At 40.2% G+C, this 5,869-nt stretch overlaps 1 long non-coding RNA gene across 1 annotated transcript; it reads left to right on the forward strand.

Moving 5' to 3' along the window:
- The first annotated feature begins 3,253 nt into the window (after positions 1-3,253).
- Positions 3,254-4,310, forward strand: LOC140519254 (uncharacterized). The gene is made up of 2 exons (XR_011972146.1): positions 3,254-3,350; positions 3,786-4,310. It is a non-coding gene; the product is annotated as an uncharacterized lncRNA (long non-coding RNA).
- Positions 4,311-5,869: the final 1,559 nt, after the last annotated feature.

Raw genomic sequence — 5,869 nt, forward strand, 5'->3', positions numbered from 1 at the left:
AGAAGTGAAGGGAAAATACCTATACAAATTGAATCAGAGGAAGAAGACCTTGAACAAAGCACTCAGAAGAAAAGAGATTCTGTAATTAAAGGGGGGATGGTCATAGATGAAGGAAAAGATGTGGGGTAGGGGTGCCACTTAATAGTAGTATATGACATTCCCCTTGGTACTCATAAAATTGAGTTGGGTTTGGTATATGTAATGATCCAAACTTCTGTATACTGATGGTAAGAGGCAAAGAAGTGTGAATGCTGAGTTCGTAAAGTGCTTAGATGACTTTGTGTCCTAAGGCACAAAGGAGTAGGGCAGGAGAGAATGCATTCTACCTAGTGTATTATGTATTGTACTTTCTTAGTTCCTCTATGGATTGTAAGTGCCTCTAGGGAAAAGACATGGTTTTATGTCCTTCCTTTTTAGGGCTCAGGCAAGCTTGCCTAGGACCCCATCCCTGACTAGTACCAGACTGGTAGGTCACAGGAGGGCAAGGAGACAGTTTCCTTAGAAATTCATGGAATTTTCTTCAGAAAACCAATCAGAGGAGATGCAACACCCCACCACCCTTCTATCCATTCCTTGTCTTCTTTCACTCTCAAACTTGTCTTCTTTTAAAGGAAGAGGTGACATGCTAATCAAATTTGCAGATAAAAAGTTGAAAGAAATGGTTAACCCCGAGTGGATGGCAGCGTCAGGTTTCAAAATGATCTTGACTGGCTATAACATTGAACTGAATTGAACAAGATAAATTTTAATAGGGAAAAAAATGTAAAGTCTTACAATTGGATTTTTTAAAAAATTACTTGCAGAAGTTCAAAATGGGGACACCATGGCTAGACAGCATTTCCTCTGAAAGAGATGTAGGGGTTTAGCAGGCTGCAGACTTAATATGAGTCAACACTGTGGTGTGGAAGACAACAAAACTATTGCTTTTAAAGGTCACATTTTGAGAAGCAGAACTCCTAGGAGCAAGGAGCTGTTAGTCCTGTTCTACTATCTCTGAGTCAGACCTGCGTTGGATTATTATGTTTAATTCTGGGTTCACATTTTAGAAAGAACACTGGCTGATAGGGGGCATCCAGAGGTGGGAAACCAGGGTGGTGGGAGCTCATGCCATAGAAGGATCTGTTGAAGGAACTGAGTACAGGTGTTGAGATTGTAGAAAAGGAGACCTGGGGAGGAAGTAGTAACTATTTCTGACTCTTTGAAGGGCTGTCATATGTCAGAGGGACTAGTCTTATTCTGCGCAGCCCTAAAGGGCAGAACTAGGAGCAGTGGGTTCCAAAGAGGCAAATGGAAGGTTGAGATAAGGAAATGCTCCCTAACAATTAGAATCATGCAAAGTGGAATAGGCTGCTTTGGGAGGTGGTGGGATTCTATTCATTAGGGGTTTTTAAGCAAGGCTGGATGACCATTTGTCAGTTATATTATAGAGGGACTCTTAATTCCAGTGCTTTCTCTCTATTATTTCCCGTTCCTATCTATAACTTACTATTATTAAATTAACATATAATTATTAAAATTATTTTTTGTAATTATAATTATTCCTGCACATAACTTACTTTGTATACATTTGCTTGCGTATTGATTCCCCCATTATACTGTAAGTTCCTTGGGGGCAGAAACTATCTTTTGCCTCTTTTTGCATCCCCAAAACTTAGCAGAGTGCCTGGCACATAGTAGGCAAATATTTGTTGATTGATTTTTTAGGTGTGGCTTAGGCTAGGTGGTCACTGAGGTTCCTTTCAATTCTGAAATTCTGTGAATCTGTAAATTCCCTAAGTTCCTTATGCATCAGGAAAACATGAACTGCCTTCCCTCTTACAATCTTCACCTCAAACTTTTTACCTAAAATTCCTCAAGTTCTATCTCTGAGAAAGATTGGACTTTCAAAAACCACAAACCTCTTCTTTCTCCCTAAATTTCTTTCCTCTGAAAAAAAACCAAGTCTGTCCTTTGCACAGAAATTTTGGCCTCTTCTCATTCATAATCTTCAAAATTTTCTTCTCTTATGTACCCCAGCTCTCCTATACTCCAACCTGAAATTCTTTCCCCATGTCACAATACTATTCCCTCAATCAGTAATTCCCTTCCTAGTCATAAAATTATAAACTTAGATCTGGAATGGACATCAGAGGCCATTCCAACTCCTTTATTTTACAGATGACAAACTGAGGTTTGAATGGCAAAGTTAGGGAACTTAAATAGCAGAGTCAGGTTTTGAACCCAGATCCTCTGAGTCCAAATCTAGCATTCTTTCCATTGTACCTGGCTACCTATCTTGCCTTTTATAGCCTCTGACTAATCTTCCCAATTATTTGTTTCTTGATCATGCCTATTTGTGTTCCTGAAAACTGACCTTACGTTGAATGGTATTTGCCTACTGATCTCAGATTCAGTACTCTAAGACTGGATGTGTTTTGGACAGGGGATGGGTTATCCTAGGAAGTGCCCTCCTCTAACTGGCTTTTTTCTTCTTGTCATGAGTGTTCTCTCTAGCCTCCATCTTCCCCTCAAGGATCTAGGGATTCTTCTGAAGGGTTCTAGTGCCATTGGCTCAAGACCTAACCAATTGTGTACTGAGTCTCCTCTTGCCACTCCCATAAGCCACCAATGACTAGCACAACCAATTTCATTTAACCACATCAGTTGTTGTTCAATCATTTTCAGTTGAGTCCAGCTCTTTTTCTGTGACCCCACTGGAGGTTTTCTTGGTAAAGATACTGGAGTGGTTTGCCATTTCCTTTTCCAGCTTATTTGACAGATGAAGAAAGTGAGGCAAACAGGGTGAAGTGACTTGCCGAGGGTCACACAGTTAGTTAAGTATCAGAGGTCAGATTTGAGTTTAGGTCTTCCTGAATCCAAGCCGGGAACTCTATCCACTGCACCACCTTACTGCCCCAGTGGTTAGCCCTCTTAATATATGGACTTCTTATTTGGGAATGTGAGGTGGATCAAGTTTGTTTCCTTAACCTTTCCTTACCCTCACTTCTCCTAGATGCAGCTCTGGTCAATGGAGACTCTCTACAAGATTTAGAAGAGATTAAAGGGAAGGCCCTGCAGGATCGTCTACAAACAAGTTAGTCTTGTGGGTGACATCCCCAGCCAGAGCTAGACCCTTTCACCCATAAACAAAGGCAAGGATTGTGGCTGGTGAAGGAAGTTGGTGAGAGGAGTTCTGCTACTGGGATAGGGAGGTGGAGACTGAAGTTAAAGGAAGAGATGAGATTGGCTGACAAGCCAACAGGGAGGGGTCTAGGAAAATCTCAAAAAGAAAGAAAAAGTTCCTGTGCTGGTGATCACAGCAGGAAGCCCTGTCTCCTTTATCTTCTAAGGAACATTTTCTGGATAGAAGGGTATGGCCTTGGGAGGATCTGGGAGGCTGGATGTCAGAGTCCTGATTTCTAGAGAATGTGGGAATACTGGGGAGCTTTTGTGCTGGTTGAAGGCTGGGAGGCAGGAATGGGGTGGGTGGAAGGCAGTGGTTTCCCTTCCTTCAATTAGTCTTTTGTTCTTGTACCTACTTCTTTTGCCTACCAGTCTTCTAAGCCGGGGTCACCTCGGTCTGTCAGCCTCCTGGGGCTTTCTGGTAGCTTTCTTCTCTGTAGTTCCTGACCTAAAAAAATGTTACCCATTTACCTTTTCTTCCCCTTCCTCTTCTGGAAGAGGCCTCAGAATATAGGTTGTGAGGATCCCCATGAAGGATGAAGCAATAATTAAGAGGGATTTTGTAATCCTAAATCAGAGAGTTACCTGGACTCGTTAAAAAAAGCTCCAACTCTCCTTCTCAGGTAGACACTTGTAGCCACAACATCAGAACAAATGGTATCAGAGAACCCTTTGCGATCCACTCTGGTGGAGATGCCCAGCAGAAACAAGACAGGAACCAGTGGAGGATGCACGGTACCTGGCACTGAGAGGATGAGGGCCAAGACAATGACTAGCACAGAATAGCAGCATGATTTACATCACCAGAAGACGCTGATAGTTCTATAACATCAAAAGTATGAGTTTCCCTGGCTACATGTGTGTTCTGGTCACATACGTCCTCTATGTATGTGCCATCCATCAATTTGCCGTGGACATAAGGGTTGCTGCCATGCCCTAGACTGAAGATGCTACAAAAACAGTTATTCATTGACTGGAATGGACCCCTTTTGTTAGTTACTGTTCTTTTTCCACTGGTGGGGGCGGGGAGGGAGGAAGGGTTAAGAGTCAGAGTTTGTTGTGTGTATGTGTATGTGTTCTCGGCCTTGGTCCTGTTTTCTCCAACACTGGATTGCATAGAGTAGGGCTTCATAAAAACATATTTATAATTTTTTTGTTGTTTTTAATATTTTGATAGCTGTACTTCAGTATAATTGGTTTCTTGTGTATTTTATTTTATTTTACAAATCCTGTATATTTTATTTTATGCATTTAAAAATATTCTTCTGAAAAGAGGTCTATAGGTGTCACTAGAATGCCAAAAAAGTCCATGACAAAAAAAAAAAAGGTGAAGAAATGACTTACAAAAATAGGGTGGCATATTGACTATATGTCTTTTCACTACTTTCTGAACCTTGGTTTTTATCACCTTTTTCCCTAGTTAAAAGTTGTGACATGAGTAGATTATTCTCTTTGAAAATCAATTATGATTTAAAAATGAATCTTCCACTTTAAACATTTTAACAATTAAAAATTTCCACTTAATATTTGACCATGTTGATCCTTACCAGCTCTAAAGAAAATGGCTCTGAAACCTCTAGAGTCTGGCAGCCAGCCACAAAATTAATCCTTCCAGGAATCATGCAGCAACTAAGGGCACACACCATTTCTCCTTCTCTAGAGTGAACTCTCAACATGTTAGCTTTGCCTGTGATTTGCAAATAAGGTGAGGTGAATCAAACTAATGTAATCTCAACATATAAAAGCAAAACAAAACTCAATATAAAAGAAAAATAAAGTTAATATTGCTTTAAACATTAACAAAGGGAACCCAAAATCCTACAGAAGCCCAACTTTGATAACTTGACACATCTACCTTAAAATAGTTAGAATTGTCTCTTTCATCTTTGAAACAGATGTGGGAAGTTTTTCTGTATTAATCTGATATTTTCATCAATATAATGAATCTACACATTTTTTTTTTTTCTTGAATGATAGAATTCTTCTGGGAACTTTGTGGTCTCCACTTCCAAGTTCCACAAGAAAGGGACCCTACCTGAAAAAGTCCCATATATTCCATTCTATCGGCCAGAAGTGGAGTGGGGGTGGGGGAGGGGAAGGAGTGGGACTCTTGTTTTCTTTCCTTTGGATCTATCAGATAAGGAAGGGGGAATATCCAGGAGAAACAAGGAAATACTGATCATGAGAATGGATCCTTAGAGAATATCATTGTTAATGAGCCCAGTCTGGGCACTCAATTATAGTGAGCCTCCCCTTGTTGTTTGGAATTGAGTGGAAGCTAAAGTTTTCCTGGTTATTGATTAGAAAGTTTCAAAAATTGGAGCCCAACAAAGGAAGTTATAAAAAATCATGTGTTTATCCAAGTTCAATAGGCTTCTTTAGAAGCTAGGTCTTAGGCACTTTCTGCTTATTTTTCAGATTTCAGAAGTGAAGAGCCTACACCTACCTGAGGACTGCTTTTAGGAGTTCTGTTGGGTTAGGAGACTCCAGTGTTAGGAGACTACCATGCTCCTTTGGGGAAAGGGACAGCTGCTGTTCTTGAGAATGAACAGCAAAATAAAGAAAGCTAGGAACAGTTAATTCTACAAACAGGTGGGTGAGATCTTTGAAGGATAGATTACAACTTTGATGGTTTTAGGTAAAGAAGAAAGAAAATTATCACTTTTTGCAGATATTATGATGATTTACTTAGAAAACCCTAAAGAGT

This window comes from Notamacropus eugenii, chromosome 1 (genome assembly GCF_028372415.1).
Source record: "Notamacropus eugenii isolate mMacEug1 chromosome 1, mMacEug1.pri_v2, whole genome shotgun sequence".
Lineage (NCBI taxonomy): Eukaryota > Metazoa > Chordata > Mammalia > Diprotodontia > Macropodidae > Notamacropus > Notamacropus eugenii.